Source organism: Macrotis lagotis, chromosome 3 (assembly GCF_037893015.1).
Source record: "Macrotis lagotis isolate mMagLag1 chromosome 3, bilby.v1.9.chrom.fasta, whole genome shotgun sequence".
In the NCBI taxonomy this organism is placed as follows: Eukaryota; Metazoa; Chordata; class Mammalia; order Peramelemorphia; family Peramelidae; genus Macrotis; species Macrotis lagotis.
The window spans coordinates 171,960,509-171,978,758 of record NC_133660.1 but is presented as its reverse complement, the minus strand read 5'-3'; positions in this window follow the sequence as shown (position 1 = coordinate 171,978,758).

Here is an 18,250-nt window from a genome sequence, read left to right as displayed (position 1 = left end):
AATAGTTTCATTTTAAGATTAAAGGCAAATCCAAGTTCTGATGCTCAATCTGATAGTTTGAAGGTGTGTTTTTTAATTCAAGTGAATAAGTGAAGTATCTCATTGTCTCTCTGAAATGATACTTCAGTTTGCTCAAGACATATAATTCTGAACATGATTCAAGCATGACAAGGCTATTTTACTGGATTATTATGGGTCTTTGACATTATAGTAAAAAGAAAGTGAAGACTTAGACAGTGATGTCCTATAATAGCAAATGAGAATAGAAAAGGGAGGAGGAGGAGAAACATGGGATTGGCAGACTTGCTTGTGTAATGCTTTCACTTATATATTTTTGCATCTCTTTCATTGGATACATGACAAACTCGTGAAACTTCTGCAGATCTGTATTTGTCAGTTTTTTAATGATAAAATGTAACAAAAACCCCATTACTTTCTGCACAATCTTTTTTCTCTCACTCTCCCCTGAAATAGGCAAAAAAGAAGGAAAAGAAAAGAAATTAGTTATTTCTCCATTCAAACAATTTCAAAAAGTTATTTCAGTTGCATGCAACGTCCTTAAGGGCAGTTATTTTTAATTTGTGCTTGTTTTTCTACTCCAGTGTTTAGAACAATGTCTTATAATAGTAAATTTTTTAAATAGCTATTTATGGTTTTCCTTTGCCAATGATCTCGAAAGTAGACAAAGTCAAAAAGAAGATTCAGGGGAGTTCAGGGCAGAATAAAGGAAAGTATAAAGATGGGATCCATTATTATCTTACACTCAAAGAATACCTTTCAAACTTAGTATGAAATAGGATTGTTTTCCTCCTTGAATCAATCATAGCTCATGTGTGAAAGACTTAGTCGGGACTTTAAGAATTTTTATAAAAGGCAGAACTAACTCAGAACTAGATAGGAAGTTCAAACATCTGGAAGCTGAGAGTATGAAGGAGAGACATAGGGAGCTGAACAAAGATCTGACAATGAGTAAAATGAAGAAACAGGTGATAGAACTGAGCTTTAGCAAAAAAAAAAAGAGATATTAAGGAAGGATGTCAATTCTATATGATCTTTGGAAAAGAAGACCTAAATTGATACCAGTAGTAGTACACATCTACTCAAACATTGAGAAAAATCTTAAGAAAAGATTTTCTCTTCTCCCTATTGCCTCTGCTAATATTTCAGTCAGATCATTCCCTCTAACTGTAGTCAACAGAGATATATCTTAATCCCTCTTTTCTTCTCCCTTTGTTCATTCATTTGCAGTCAATTTTTCTCCCTCTCCCCCTTCCCTGACAGAAAATAATCTGATATAAACTCTATATTTAATAACATGCTAAACAAAGATCAATATTGAACATTTTTTGAGAGAAGTATAACATCCACATGGAATAAAGAAAACATTTGAGAGGAAAAAGTGACATAAATACCAGACAACTTAAAAATTGAAGCTAAGTTTTGTTCTTCATTTAAACTCCAGTGCCTTCTCTGGATATGGATGGTATTTTCCACCACAAGTCTTTTAGAATTGTATTTGATTATTGTAATGTTGAAATGAATAAGTTCATCATATTTGATCATCACCCAGTGTTGCTGTTAGTGTGTATACTATTCATCTGATTCTGCTCATTTCATTCAGCATTAGTTCATGCAAGTCTTTTTATGTTACTCAGAAGACCCATCCCTTCTGATTTCTTATTTAGTTTTCCATTAGATTCACATTTGTTCAGTCATTCCCCAAATGACTGGCATTCCATCAATTTCCAATTCTCTGTCACTAAGAAAAGAGTTGATATATATATATATATATATATATATATATATATATATATGTATATATATGTGTGTGTGTGTGTGTGTGTGTGTGTGTGTGTGTGTGTATGTATAAAGGTGTGTTTTTTAATTCAAGTGAATAAGTGAAGTACCTTGATGTCTCTCTGAAATGATACTTCAGTTTACTCAAGACATATACTTCTGAACATGATTCAAGGATGGTATATGCATATATGTATGTATCTACATGTATAATATATATTTGCATATTTGCACATTGGGGTTTTTTATCCTTTTTGTGATATCTTTGGGATAAAGACCTGGTAGTGGTACTGCTGAATTAAAGAGTATGCATAGTTTTATTGCCCTTTGGGAGTAATTCCGAATTGCTTTTCAGAAAAGATGGATTAGTTCATAACTCCACTAATAATGCATTATTGTCCCAGTTTTTCCACATCCCCTGCAACTTTGATAATTTTCCTTTTTAATCATATAAGCCAATCTGATAGGTGTGAGGCAGTACCACAGAGTTGTCTTAATTTTTATTTTTCTGATCAATGATGAATTGGAGCATTTTTTCATATATCTATGGATGACTCTAAATTTCTTCATCTGAGAATTGCCTTTTCATATCCTTTGGCCATTTTTCAGTTGGGAATGACCCATATTCTTATAAATTTGACTGAGTTCTCTATATACTTTAGAAATGAATCCTTTGTCATAAATACTAGTTGTAAAAATTGTTTCCCAGTTTCCTGCCTTCCTTTTAATCTTGGTTGAATTGCTTTTATATGTGTAAAAAAGTTTCAGTTTTATGTAAACAAAATTATTCATTTTGCATTTTATCTCTTCTTTGATCATAAAATGCTCCCTTTCCATAGATCTCAAAGATAGACTGTTCCTTATTCTCCTAATTGGCTTATGATATCACCTTTTATGCCAAAATCCTGTACCCACTTTAACTTTACTTTGAAATAGGATGAGAGATGTTGGTCTAAGCCTAGTTTATGCTATACTTTCTTCCAGGTTTTATCAAAGCATGTATTCTTATCCCAGAAACTGCAATCTATTGGTTTATCAGCAGCACACTACTATCATCATTTATTACTGTTTCTTTTGCACCTAATTTATTCCACTGATCCACCACTCTATTTTTTAGCCAGTACCAAACAATTTTGATGACTGATGCTCTACAACATAATTTTAGATCTGGTATGACTAGATGACTACTTTCCTTTGCATTTTTTCATGAACTCATTTGATATTCTTGACTTTTTGTTCCTTCATATGAAGTTAGTTACTATTTTTCTAGCTCAGTAAATGAATTTTTTGGCAGTTTGTTTCATATGGCACTGAATAAGTAATTTAACAGGTAGAATTGCCATTTTTATTGCATTAGCTAGGTGTACCCATGATCAATTAACATTTGCCCAGTTGTTTAGACCTGATTTAGGTGTGAAAAGTTCTTTATTGTTCTTTCATATAGTTTCTCAATCTGTCTTAGCAGGTAGACTCCCAAGTATTTTCTGCTGTCTTTAAATGGAATTTCACTTTATATAAATTTTTATTGCATTTTTTTAGTAATATGTAGAAAAGCTAATGATTTATGTGAGTTTATTTCATATCCTGCAACTTTGCTAAAGTTGCTAATTATTTAAATTAGTTTTTTAAGATGATTTTTCTGGGATCCTCTAAGCATACCATCATATTATTTGTAGAGTGGGAATTTAATTTCTTTATTACTTATTCTAATTCTTTCAATTTCTTTTTTTCTCTTATTGCTAAAGTTAATATTTCTAATGCAATATCGAATAATAGTGGTGATAATGATTTCATCCTTGTTTCGCCACCCATCTTATTGAGAATTCTCCTCGCATTACATATTTGTTGATGGTTGTAGATAGATACTGCTTATCATTTTAAGGAACATTCCATTTATTCCTATGCTCTCAATGTTTTTTTAATAGTAATGGGTCCTGTATTTTGTCAAAAGTTTTTTCAGCATCTATTGAAATGATCATGTTTTCTGTTAGATTTTTATTCATATGGTCAATTATACCACTAGCTTTCTTAATATTCAACCAACCATGCATTGCATATATAAAACCTACTTGATCATACTCTACTATCAAAGTGAAAATTGCTATAATCATGTTGCTAATGTTTTATTTATATTTTTGAATTCATTAGTGAAATTGATCTATAATTTTCTTTCTTTGTTTTGACTCTTCCTAGTTTAGGTATCAGCATCATATTGGTATCGTAAGAAGGAATCTGGCAGAACTTCTATTTCAGTTAATTTTTTTCAAATACTTTATATAGAATTGGAACTAATTGCTCTTTGAATGTTTTAGAATTTACTTGTGAATCATCTGGCCATGGAGTTTTGTTATTCCCCCGCCCCTTAAAAAGTTCATTGATGACTTGTTCAATTTCTTTTTCTGACTCCTACTAGATATATGACTTTGGGCATGTCACTTAACTCTGATTACCTTACACCCAGGGCCATTTCCAGTTGTCCAGCTTCATATCTGGCCTCTGTACCCTGATGGCTCTGCAGGAGAATGTTGTTGACTTGGCACTGCAACTCCTCCCTGAAATCCAAATCATGTTCTTGTCATGGCATCATCTCCTTAATGTCATGGTCTTCTTCAAAAATGAAAAACAAACATTATTATTAACTCATTTAGCTTCTCTAAAAATATGGATGATATACTGCTTGGTACATATGTATTTAGTATTGAAATTACTTCATTGTCTATAGTACCTTTAAAGAGGATGTAGTTACCTTCCTTATCTCTGTTAATGAGATCTATTCCTCTATGTTAGGAACTCCTGGGTGGTTGCACTGAGCAGTAAGAAACACCTGAGGTTTGCTCTCTCTAGAGTTGACAATATATACACCAGTAAAGTTAATAGTCCACTCCCTGGGCTTTTGGGAAAGTTGGAAACAGGCCTTCCCTGCTGGAAATGCCAGGGACGCAAAACATCATTGGGTTATTCATACCAGCTATGCTGGCCGAAAGTATTTCTGGGTACCTGTGCTTGGGCTCTCCCAGCCCACCCACCTTGCAGTATGAAACACAAAAGCCTCCACTCCTACAGCTGAGGATCTCATATTAGACCTCCCACTCACTCCAACCCTGGTGTACTGGGTCCCTGCTCTCAGACCTGGACATATCCAATTCACCTATAACAGACCTTTCTGGCAGATGTTTCACTGTTCTGTTGTGGGCTCTGTCATTCCAGAATCTTGTTAAGAGGTTTGATTCATATAATTTCTGAAGGAAACCGAAGAGAGTTTCACAAAGTTCTTGGCTTCTCTCTGCCATCTTGGCAAAGAGTCCCTGCGCTTTCCAGTCTTATTACAATTTATGCCTCTTTATATAATCTTTAATCCAAGGACACTGGTCTCCTTGCTGTTCAAGTGAATAAATCACTCTATTTCTTGGCTTTAGGTCTTTTCCATGACTGTTCATCCTATCTGGAATATTCTTGGATTTCTTTAAATCTTCACTAAAATCTCATCTTCTAGAAGAAACATTCCACAATCTCTTTTAATAATAGTGTGTTCCCTTTCCTAATTAGCTTGTTTGAACATACTTGTTGCCCCCATTTGATTGTAAGCTCTTTGTGGGAAAGGACTGTACTTCCCCTCTTTTTATATCCCCCAGGGTTACACTATATCTCATACACAATAGACTTTAATAAATGTTTGATTTACTGTCTATCCACACATGCTATTATATAATAGCCTTTTTTTAAAAACCTAAACATTTCCAGTAACCTGCATTTTGCTTCAATCCCAAAGTAGCCAGGGGTCAATTAGAGATAGATATGAAGATAAATTTAAGCACAGTGGTTCTTCCTAATTAAATGCTAAGGATTTTCCTTGCTTCGGACTTAGAGCAATAGTTGAAATGAAATCTTTTTGTCTAAATTAAACTCCCTTAATCCTTAGAGAATGGAACCACATGAACCTTACAGGCAACATGTTTTCCCTAGGCTTAAAATAAGTAAATTTTTACAACAAGGTTTGATTACTTCCAGGGTGATTTAAATCACATTCTTAACTACAAATAAGTACCATAACAGGACATGTCAATGTAAAGCAAAATCAGTGATAGAATTCTGCTTCCACGACATTGACTTTCAATGAAAGTGTCTTTGTGTAGTGGAGAGTGTTATATCAAAAACCAGAGAACAAGATTTCAAATCTTTTCTCTACTACTCACTGCCTGAGTAACTTATACCAAGAACCTTAGATTCTCAGGTAAATTTTCTTTTTTTAAAAAAAATTTAATTATTTATTTTGGAATTTTACTTTTCCCTTAATCTTGCTTCCCCCCCCACACACCCCACAGAACACAGTTTGTTAGTCTTTATATTGTTTCCATGCTATGAATTGATTTAAGTTGAATGTGTTGATAGAGAAATCATATCCTTAAGGGCAAAAAATAAGATATAAGGAATAGAAACATTATATAATAAGACAACTTTTTAAAATTAAAGGTAGTAGTCTTTTGTCTTTGTTCAAACTCCACAATTATTTCTCTGGATATACATGCTATTCTCCATTGCATATACCCCCAAATTGACCCTGATTGTTGCACTAATGGAATGAGAAAGTCCATTAAGATCGATCATCAACTCCATATTGCTGCTATGGTGTACTATGTTCTTCTGGTTCTGCTTATCTCATTCAGCATCAGTTCATACATATCCTTCCAGGCTTCTCTGAATTCCCATCCCTCTTGGTTTCTAATGAAATAATAGTGTTCCATAACATACATATACCACAACTTGTGCAGCCATTCCCCAATTGATGGACATTCACTCAATTTCCAATTCATTGCCACCACAAACAGGGCTGCTATGAACATTTTTGTACAAGCTATGGTTTTACCCTTTTTTTCATGATCTTTTCAGGGTATAGACCCAGTAGTGGTATTGCTGGATCAAAGGGTATGCATGTTTTTGTTACCCTTTGGGCATAATTCCAAATTGCTCTCCAGAAAAGTTGGATGAGTTCACAGCTCCACCAACAATGATTTAGTGCCCCAGATTTCCCACATCCCTTCCAACATCAATCATTGTCCATTCTGGTTATATTGGCCAGTCTGAAAGGTGTGAGGTGGTATCTCAGAGATGCTTTAATTTTCATTTCTCTAATAAGTAATAATTTAGAACAATTTTTTCATATGACTATGGTTCACTTTGATTTCTTCATCTATAAATTGCCTCCACATATCCTTTGACCATTTGTCAATTGGGGAATGGCTAGTTGTTTTGAAGCTTTGACTCAGTTCTTTATATATATTTTAGAAATGAGTCCTTCATCAAAAATTGTTTCCCAATTTACTACATTTTTTGATCATGGTTTTGTTTGTACAAGAGCTTTTTATTTTAATGCAACCAAAGTTATCTAGTTTGTTTTTAATGATGTTCTCCATCTTTTCCTTGGTCATAAAATGCTTCCCTTTCCATGATATGACAGGCAAACTATTCCTTGATCTCCTAGTGTGCTTATAATTTTGTCTTTGATGTATAAATTATATATCCATTTTGATCTTTTCTTGGTTTAGGATGTGAGGTGTTGGTCTTATTCAAATTTCTGCTGTACTAACTTCCAATTTTCTAACAGGTTTTTTCAAAAAGAGAGTTTTTATTCCCAAAGCTAGACTCTTTTGGTTTATCAAACAATAGATTGCTATAACCATTTCATGCCATTGCACCTAGTCTATTCCACTGATCCACGACTCTATTTCTTATGCAATACCAGACAGTTTTGATGACTGATGCCTTATAATATAATTTTAGATCTGGTAGGGCTAAGCCACCTTCTTTTGTACTTTTTTTCAGTTAAATCCTTGATGATTCTCAACTTTTTATTTCTTCATATTAATTTACTTACAATTTTTTTCTAGCTCATTAAAGTAATTTTTTGGAATTTTGATTGGTAGGGCACTAAACAAGTAGTTTAATTTTGATAGAATTGTCATTTTTATTAGATTATCTTGGCCTATCCATGAGCAGTTAATATTTATCTAATTATTTAAATTTGATTTTATTGGTGTGAGAAGTGTTTTGTTATTGTTTTCATAAAGTTTCTGTGTCTGACTTAACAGGTAGACTCCCAAGTATTTTATAATATTTGAAGTTACTTTAAATGCAATTTCTCTTTCTAGTTCCTTCTGCTGTACCTTGCTAGTAATGTATAGAAATATTGAGGTTGTATGCGGGTTTATTTTATATCCTGTGACTTTGCTAAAGTTGCTATATATTTCTAGTGGTTTTTTTAGCCTAATTTTGGGATTTTCATGTCATCTGCAAAGAGTGAGAATTTTGTCTCTTCCTTTCTGATTCTAATATATATGTATAATCTATATCAGATCGCTTACTGTCATGGGAAGGGGAGAGGGAAAGAAGTTAGATAGAGAACTGTGAAACTCAAAAGATCACAAAGCATGAAAGTTGAAAAGTATCTTTGCATGTAATTGAAAAAATGAAATAACATTTATAAAAATAGTGCAATCAGACCTGAGAGTCACCAGTGCAATATCAGCTTGGGAGAGATAAGGTGACTCAGTCAAATGTAGTCACTCATCCTTATTTCAACCTAGCAAGTTGGTAGAATGAGTTGATAGAATTCAGATATGGTTGTTTTACTGTCATTCTAAATGAAAATTGATCACTAATGAAATGACAAACTTTTTCATAATTTATAATTTAACATAATCCTTGTTACATTTTAAGTCTTGAACTGTCCTCTGCTTTCTCCATCTGTTCCCTCCTCTCTCTCTGTCTCTCTCTCTCTGTCTCTGTCTCTCTCTGTCTCTCTCTCTCTCTCTCTCTCTCTTTCTCTCCCTTTCTCTCTCACTTTGTCTCTGTCTCTCTACATTATTTAATCTTTTCATATTTTCTAAAATCAACAGGCTTATCATTTCTTTTTTATATTGATACTTTATTTTTCCAAATACATGTTATGAAAGTTTTTTCAACATTCATCTATATGCACATGTATGTTTTTAAGTTACAAAATTTCCTCCCAACCTTCCTTACCACTTCCCTCCCCTCAGCAGCAACCAGTCAGGTTAACATTGTACATTCATATTTTTGATAAACATGTTTATAGCTGGGTCATTTTTCAGTATAAGGAATTAGGATTAAGGAAAAAATACATAAGAGAGATACATAAGAGATAATTTTTATAAAATGTTCATGAGATTCAGAAGGGTTTTTGTTTAGTTTAGTTTTTCTTCTTCTGGATGGGAATAACATCAGGCATAGCTGGTCTAATATTCTCTTAGATCTCTGAACTACTGAGAGGAGCAGCTTCCATTAAGGCTGTTCATCCCAAAATGTTGCTGTTGCTCTCTTGGTTCTGCTCCCTTTGATCAACATCACATCCTGTAAACTATTCCATATATCTTTAGAGTCCAATCATTTATTGTTTCTTATAGAAAAAATAATCTTCCATGGTATTCACTTACTATAACTTGTTTAGTCATTCCCCAATTGATTGGCATACCCTCAATTTTCAATTCTTTGTCACTACAAAAAGGGATGCTATAAATATTTTGGAAGTTCTGGGATTTTCCCCATTTTTATGATTTCATGTGGATATAGGCCTGGAATTGGAATTTCTGCGTCAACGGTGTGAACATTTTTATTGCTCTTTGGGTATAGTTCCATATTGCTCTCCAGAATGATTGGATCTATTGACAACTGCATCAGCAATCTCTTAATCCTCCCACAACCTCTCCAACACTGATCATTCCCCTCTTTTTCTCATTATAGTCAATTTCATAGGTGTGAGGTGATATGTCATAGTTGTTTTTCTTTGCATATCACTAATTAATAATGATTTGGAGCATTTTTTCATGTGATTATATATAGTTTGAATTTCCTCCTTTGAAAACTGTTTATTTATATCCTTTGACCATTTATCATTTGGGGAATGACTTGTAGTCTTATAAATTTGAGGCAATTCTCTATATATTTCAATAATGAGACCTTTTTCAGAACTCCTACTTGTGAAGATTGTTTTCCAGCTTTCTGCTTTCCTTCTAATTTTGTCAGCATTGATTTTATTAGTTCAAAAAATATTTTAAGCTAATATAGCTAAAATCATTCATTTTGCAGTTCATAATGTTCTCTTATTCTTATTTGGTCATAAATTTTTCCATTTTCCATAGACTGACAGAGAGAATATTTTTTGGTCTATTAATTTATCTATGATGTCAACTTTTGTGTCTAACACTATCACCCATGACAACTCAGGTATGCATCTGAACACTTGCTTGAACAACAGGTTGAAGAGAAATCCCACGAATACTTAGATGTCATGAAAGCATCAACCAGCACTTAAGGTTGTGAAAACAGTTTCTTAACTTTATTATTGAATACTCAGATGTTTATAACAAAACTTATCTCAGACATGACAAGTCATGGAACCCAGCTGTATAGCTTCCCTGATTAAATTTACAGTATTTATCCTTGAAGTCTTTAGACCACCTTGTCAGAAACTTCCCCACATACCTCTAGCTCTGCAGATGTTTAGGTCAGTGTTCATTTGTGAGTCAACCAAACCAGGGACATCCGTTTCTTTATTCCTATGGAAACTGGCCCTCAACATTAATCTTATGCCCATTTTGACCTTATTTTGGTATAAGGTGTGAGATGTTGGCCTATGCCTAGTTTTTGCCATACTATTTTCCGGTTTTCCCAACTATTTTTGTCACATAATGAGTTCTTTTCTTAGATGCCAATGTCTTTGGATTTGTAAAACAGTATAATGCTATAGTCATTTGCTACTGCTTCTTTTAAAACTATTCTAATGCACTGATCCATTATTCTATTTCTTAACCAGTATAGGCAGTTTTGATGATTGCTGTTTTATAGTACAGTTTTAGATCTGATAGAGCTAAACCACCTTCTTTCATATTTTTTCCTCACTTCCTTGTTATTCCTTAACTTTTGTTGCTCCAGATGAATTTTGTTATTAATTTTTTTCTAGCTTGGTAAAATAATTATTTTGTAGATTGATTGGGATGCACTTAATAAGAAATTTAATTTGGATATAATTGTCATTTTTATTATATTAACTCAACCCAACCATGAGCAATTGACATTTTCCCAATTATTTATTTGAGTGAGAAGTGCTTTATAATTGTATTCAGAGAGTTTCAGTGTTTTTCTTGGGTGGTAGATTCCCAAAAGTTTAATGTTGTCTATAGTTACTTTAAATGAATTTTCTCTTTCTATCTTTTAGTCTTTTAGTCTTGGGCTGATGATTTTTGTGGGTTTATTTTATATCCTGCTACTTTGCCAAATTTATTAATTGTTTTGAGGGGTTTTTTGAATGATTTACTTGGGTTCTCTAAATATGCTATCTTATCATCTGCAAAGAATGAAAGTTTTGCTTTCTCATTTTCAATTCTGATTTCTTCAATTTCTTTTCCTTCTCTTATTGCTAAAGTTAGCATTTCTAATACAAGATTGAATAGTAATGGTGATAATGGAGTTCCTTGTTTCACCCCTGATATTATTGGAAATGCTCCAAGTTTATTCCCATTACATATAATATTTGCTGATGGTTTTAGTTAGATGCTATTTATTATTTAAGGACCCCCCCCCTTTATTCTTAAGCTTTCTAAGGTTATTAATAGGAACAGAAGTATTTTATCAGAGGTTTTTTTAGTATCTATTGAAATAATCATATGATTTCTGTTGGGTTTTTTTCTATTGATATGTTTAATTATGCTGAGGGTTTTTCCTAATATTGAACCACCCTCTCCTACCTGGTATAAATCCTACCTGATCTTGGAATATTACACTAATAGTAACATGCTATAGTTTCATTGCTAAAATTTTATTTTTGCATAAATATTCATTAGGAGGATTGAGCTATAATTTTCTTTGTCTGTTTTGGTCCTTCATACTTTACATTTTGGCACCATGTTGGTGTCATGAAAAGAATATGGCAGAACTCCTCCTATTTTTAAAAATAGTTTATGATTGCTCCTTGATTGTTTAATAGAATTCATTTGTAAATTCATCTGGACATGGAGACTTTTGCTTAGGGAATTTATTGATGGGTTTTTCAATTTCTTTTACTATAATGGGGTTACTTAACATTTTTTTTATTTCCTCTTCTATTAATGTGGGTAATTTATATTTCTGTAAATATTCATCCATTTCATTCAGGTTATCAGATTTATTGGCATACAGTTCAGCAAAGTAGCTCTGAATTATCTCTTTAATTTCCTCCTCACTGTTGGTTAATTCATATGGTTTTTTTCATATGGGTAATTTTTATTTTTAATCAGCTTAAACAAAGGTTTGTCTGTTTTATTGACTTCTTCCATAAAAACAGATCTTAGTTTTATTACTGAGAATGGTTTTCTTACTTTCAATTTTACTCATCTCTCCCTTGATTTTCAGGATTTCTAATTGGGTATTTAATTGGGTATCTTTTATTTGTTCTTTTTCTAATTGCTCCCCTCTTTCTCTGTTTGATTCATCTCAGTATTTAGAGACTTAAAGTTTCCTTTGCTGCATCCCATAAATTTTGGTGTGATATCTCATTAATATCATTTTCTTGGACATATTTGTTATATCTATTATTTGTTATTTGATGCAACCATTATTTAAATTTAACTTATTTAGTTTCCAATTAATTTTTGGTTTATCTTTCCATAACCATTTATTACATGTAATTTTTATTTCATCATGGTCTGTGAAGTGAGTATTATTTCTCCTTTTCTACATTTTATTATAAAGTTTTTGTGCCCTAGTACATGATCAATTTTAGTAGAGGTGCCATGTATTGCTGATACAATGGTATATTCTCTTCTATGTCCATCAAGTTTTCTCTAGGGGTCTATCATATCTAAGTTTTCTAAAATTTCATTCACCTTCTTGACTTCCTTCATGTTCATTTTGTTGTTAGATTTATCTAGTTTTGAAAGAGGGAGATTGAGATGCTTTGCTGCCTATGTCTCCTTGTAATTGACTCAGCTGGAATTTGGATGCTATAATACTAGGTACATACATATTTAGTAATGAGAGTTTCATTACCAGTGGTGCCTTTTAATAAAATAAAGTCCATTTTTGGTTTTTACTTTATCTGACATCGGGATTGCTATCTCTGATTTTTTTACTTCAGTTGAGGTATATATATTTTGCTTCATCCTTTTACCTTTATGCAGTTTATATCTCTCTGCTTCAAATCTGTTTCTTCTAAACAGCATATTGTAGGATTCTGGTTTTTAATCCATTGTACTACCTACTTCCATTTTATGAGACAGTTCATCCCATTCATATTTCCAGTCAAGATTACTAAATCTCTCTTCCTCTCTGTACTATCTTTCTCTGTTTATATACTTTTTGCTCCCTTTTCCCTTTAACTTTTCTTTAAAAATTAAACTTTCAGGGCAGATAGGTGGTGCAGTGGAGAGAGCACCAGCCCTGGAGTCAGGAGTACCTGAGTTCAAATTGGGCCTCAGACACTTAATAATTACCTAGCTGTGTGGCCTTGGGCAAGTCACTTAACCCTATTGACTTGCAAAAAGCCTAAAAAAAATTAACTTTCTGTTTATTTTCTCTTATACCTTCACTTTCCCTTTTATTCCACTTCCCTTATCTTTCCCTTTCCCTATCCCTCTCTTCCCTTTTAGGATTGATTTTTAAACCCAAGTGGGAATGTACCTTATTCCTTCTCTGAGGCTAATCTTCTGAATAGAATTTACTCATTGTATATACCCTTTCTTCTTTCCCTGTAAAATTTTAAATATTTGTGCCTCTTCACCTGGTGTTATTTATTGCTCAAATACTATTAATCAGGTATCATTTATCCCAATTTGACTATTTGATTGATTGATAAGTTCAATTATCATTACAGATTGATTGCTTGATAAACAGCAATGTCTCAAATTCTCTTTTTACCTTATTCCCTTTCCCAGTACCCTCCAAAGACACACATTCCTCCTCATGAATCAAAGAATCATCTAAAGTCAATCATTCCTTGAATTATATGTGTACGTCCCCATGACCTATTTTCTCTCATACTTTAGCCCCCCCCACTTCACCTAGGGTACTTAATCCTTTATTAAATGAAGCATTGATTAAGTCAAACCATTATTTAATTTGCTACAAGTATCTTAAATGGCTCTAAGTGCTGGGAGACTCTAAAGATTTCAATTTAGAACTTTATAAATGATTGTAAGTTATGGGAGATATTGACTCATGATTGCCCAATTTATGATGCCCTGATCAGACAAAGTGCTAAACTTTGTTAATTCAGCAGAATTAAAATGAATCAAAGGATAATGAGACTCTTAAGTTCAGAGTTAACACCCCTGCTTTTCATCTGGGTTTTTTGTCTCAAACATTGTGATATCATCTTGTACCTCTTAAATGGAGAGCCAACACTCAACTATACCCATATCCTTTAAGTCCAATTATATTTTTTAATTATTCTAAGAGAATTAAAGTTTTAAAGAATTAGAAATATTATATCTTTCCTTTTAGACTTGTATTCAATTTGGTGGTCTTAACCAACTTTTGTTTTGTTTTGTTTTTTTCTCTTCTCCTTTTCATTTACATTTTTATGCAACTCTTGAATTGTATATTTGGTGACTGAATTTTCTGTTCATTTCTGGTAACTTTGTGTCAGGAAATTCTGGAAGTCCTCTACTTCATTGAAAATCCATCTTTTCCCCCTGACAGCATATGCTGGATTTTACAAGGAAGTAAATTGTGGGTTGTAATCCCAGGTCCTTTATCCTCTGATATATGGTATTCCAGGTCATCCTGTCCTTCAATGTTGAGGTTGATAGGTCCTGTGTGAGTCTGATTGTGTTTCTTTTGTTATTTGAACTTTTTTTCTTTTTTGCTTCTTGCAGCACTCTCTCCTTTATTTGACTTTTCTGGAATTTGACGATAACAGCCATTGGAGTTTTTGTCTTGGGGTCTCTTTCTGGAAGGGTTCTGTGTATTTTTTTGATGGATAATATTTTTTCTTGTTCTAGGAGATTTGAACAGTTTTCCCTGATAATTTCCTATAATGATGTTTTACAGGTTCTTTTTCGAATCAAGTCTTTCTAGTATTCTGATGATTTGTAGATTGTCTCTCCTGAACCTAATCCAGGTCATTTGTTTTCCCTACAAGGTACTTTACATTTTCTTTAGTTTTTTCAGCCTTTTTTTTATTTTCTTTGATGGAATCTCATAGTCTTGTATATTCATTAGTTTCTAATTGTTCAATTTTAAATTTTAGGGTTTTATTTTCTTCAGTTACCTTTTGTGTTTCCTTCTTAAAGGTATTGAATTCTCTGGTCAATTTTTTGTAATTTTCCTGCATGTGTCTCATTTCTTTTTTCCATTTCTTTCTTCCTCTCTTCTCTGGTTTTTGAATTCTTTTTTAAAGTTTTTTGATGGGCTTTTGGATTGGAGACCAATTTATAGACTGTTTTGAGACTAACCCTGTGAATGATTTTTCACTGATTTCTTCTTCAGATATGGTATTGTTATAATCTTTGTAAAGTAGTTTTCTATAGTGAGTGTTCTTTTAGCTTTTTTGCTTATTTTTGTTGTTTTAGCTCTTTTCTTGGGGTATAGAAAGAATAGATCCAAGTGTTTTTTTTTTTTTTTTACACTGGGACTGGGATCTGATCCCTGGCTTGTTGTTGGTCAAAGTGTTATATATGTAGTCCAGGTTTTGCCTTTGCAGAGGTTTATTTCCTTCTCTATGTCCAGGCTCAGACTTAGCAGTACTTTGTTCCTGACCCAGTCCTGTCTTTTACCCCTGTGTTCCCAGTGTTCAGACTTTGTTGGGGTTGGGACCCTCCCTGTTGGCTTGCTATGTAGCTGCTGGGACCTCTGCTATTGTCAAGCTGTCAGAACCCGGACTTCACTATGGCTAAAAGCTACTTTCTGGCTTTCCTGTTCTCCTACCTCCTGGCCTTTTCTTCCCTTTTCCCCCCAAAGAGATAGACTTCATTGAAGATCCACCATGGTGTCTACCATTGGAAACGTCTTTGAATATTTTCTTTTTCTTGGTGGGATCTGTAGCTTAAATGTCAGAACAGAGGCTTATCTTTATTAGCTTGGGGAGCATGTTACTTCATTCTGCCATCTTGGTTCCATCCCTGATTAGTCAGTATATCAGTATTCCATCACAATCATGTACAACAAATTGTTTAGTTATTCCTCAACTGATGGACAGTTGCTCAACTTGACTAGAACAAAGTTGTTATAAATCGTTTTGAACATATAGGCTCTTTTGCTTTTTCCCTGATCAGCTTTGGAAACAGATCTAAAAGTGGTATTTTGGGGTTTAGGGCTATACACAGTTAATTCTGGCTTGCTCTCCAAAATAATTGGTTTAGTTCACAGTTCTACCTAAAGGATAATATTGTTCTAATTTTTTCATTTCATTTGCAACATTAGTCATGTTCCCTTTCTGTCATTTAACCAACATTATAAGTATGAGATAATCTGTCAAAAATATTTAAATTTACATTTCTCTAATCAATAATAATTTAAAGTATCTTTCCATATGACTATATTTAGTTTTGCTTTCTTCATCAAAGAAATGCTATTTATATAATTTGATCATTTACCAATTGGAGAATGAGTGATTCTTATCAATTTGACATGTCTTTATATACTTGGGATATGAGACTGATAAAAATTTCTATAAAATTCTTTTACCTTTGTACTGTTTCCCTTCTAATCTCATTTAAATTGGAGTTATATAAAATCTTTTCAATTTAATATAATCAAAATTAGCCATTTTATATCTCATAGAACTATCCTTTGTTTATTTTTTTTCCTTAATCACAAATCCAAGTAACAAGTTGAATTTTCTTTTCATTTAATAATAATGCCTCCCTTTACATTTAGCTCATCTATCCATTTTGACCTAATCTTGGTCAATGATGTAAGATATGATCTATACTATATTCTGCCAGACAGTTTTGTAGTTTTCCCAACAGATTTTGCCAAATAGTAAATACTTATCTGAAACATACTTATCCCAAAACATTCAAAATTTATATTTGTGAAATACAAAGTTACTATTCCAATTTACTCTTGTTTTCCTGATCCAGAATTTGATTTCTTAGCCATTCTTAGACACTTTATATAATATAATATAGTTTATAATCTTATGCTGCTAAACCTCTTTCCTTTACTTTTTGTTCATAAATTCTTTTGATATCTTGACCTTTTGTTTTCCAAATGAATTTTATCATTTTTCGCAGATGAATAAAATAATTTTTAATAAGTTAGTTAAGGTAGCATTGGAAAAGTAGAGTGGATTAAGTAGGATTGTAATTTTTAATATATTGGCTCTGCCATCTGATAAAGGTTATTATTGATTCAATTATTTCAATCTAACTCTATTTGCTATTTGGATAAAGTATTTTATAATTAAAAAATGGATAAAAAGTATTTTATAGATTTATTCATCTAGCTATAGTTATAGTTATATAGATATATTGTCTTGGCTGGTAATGCCTAGGTATTTTATGCTATCTGTGGTTATTTTAAATGAGGTATTTCTTGCTATCTCTCCTAGCATGATTTGGTTGGTGGAATAAGGAGATGCTGATGATATATTTAGATTTGTTTTATTTTATATCCTGTTATTTTGCTTAAATTGTTCATTGCTTCCACTTACTTGGTAGTTGAAACAATAGGATTTTCTAAGTATATTATCTGCAAAAAACTACAGTTTCCTTTTCTCTGCTTATTGCTATTGCTAGAATCTCTAATACTATATTGAGTAATGTTAGTAATAATGGTAATCCTCCTTTTACTCCTGTTCTTTTTGAGAAAACATCTAGTTTATCCCATTACAACTAATATTTCATGATTTTGCATAGATGTTTCATATAATTTTAAGGCAAAATTCAATTTTGCTTGTCATTTTAAGTTTTTTAATAAATATGTTACATTTTTTTCAAAAAAATTAAGTCTTTTGAAAAATTAAATTGTTTATACTTTTCCCAGATTAAGGCAGAAATATTTTCAGGATATTCTGTCCTAGCAAGTTTTTCTGGATGTACTTTTCCTCCAACTTTTTTTGCCTTGTTTAGCATTTTTTGAGAAATGCTACTTCCATATTCCTCTCTCCCTTTACAATTTTTTCCTCAACCAAGCTTATATTCTAATCTTTTATTGCATTTTACTAGAAAAGCAATAGAAAAATTCAAATGATCACCGCTTGAGGAGATTCTGAGGTCTTCTGTTCCTTCTTTTTGTAATAATCATTTCACATTAGATTAACTTCTTTAAAAAAATGGTGATAGGAACAATGTTATTATTCATGTACCATTTTAAGAGTTTGCAGTCAGCCCTCATTAGACATGTTTATCAACTTAGCAATATGTGAGCTTTTTTGAGAGGAATGTAACAGGCAGATGTTATTTTGAAGACCAATGTACATAGTTGCTTACATCTCTGACATAACATTTAGACATATACA